This window comes from Ceratina calcarata, unplaced genomic scaffold, assembly GCF_001652005.2.
Source record: "Ceratina calcarata isolate Rehan_Ccalc_2016 unplaced genomic scaffold, ASM165200v1 scaffold525.2, whole genome shotgun sequence".
In the NCBI taxonomy this organism is placed as follows: Eukaryota; Metazoa; Arthropoda; class Insecta; order Hymenoptera; family Apidae; genus Ceratina; species Ceratina calcarata.
Genome location: NW_017176396.1, coordinates 342071 through 342343, shown reverse-complemented (window position 1 = coordinate 342343; position 273 = coordinate 342071). Strand labels below are relative to the sequence as shown.

At 30.0% G+C, this 273-nt stretch overlaps 1 protein-coding gene across 1 annotated transcript in view; it reads right to left on the bottom strand.

The window, feature by feature from the left end:
• LOC108628465 (ATP-binding cassette sub-family G member 1) overlaps window positions 1-273 on the bottom strand; it is a 27511-nt gene that overhangs the window by 3879 nt on the left and 23359 nt on the right. The gene's annotated exons all lie outside the window — the stretch shown is intronic.

The following is a 273-nucleotide window of genomic DNA, read 5'->3' as shown; positions in this document are numbered from 1 at the left end:
TTACTATTAAAAAGCTAAAATTATAGTGATTTCAAATTTTTCATAGGTAATAGTATCATCTACAACTTTTACTTGAAGCATTTCTCGATATTTTGAGAAAAATTTATTTTTTTATTTTTCCGAGATTTTTCCAAGGGGTAACCCCTTCAGATTTCGCGAAAATTTCGTTTTTGGCCAATAACTCCCAAACCGTTCGACATACGGAAAAATTGCATTAGATCTTTCTTGTAGAGAGCGACAAGATCTACAATTTCCATATAAAAACTTTTTGCT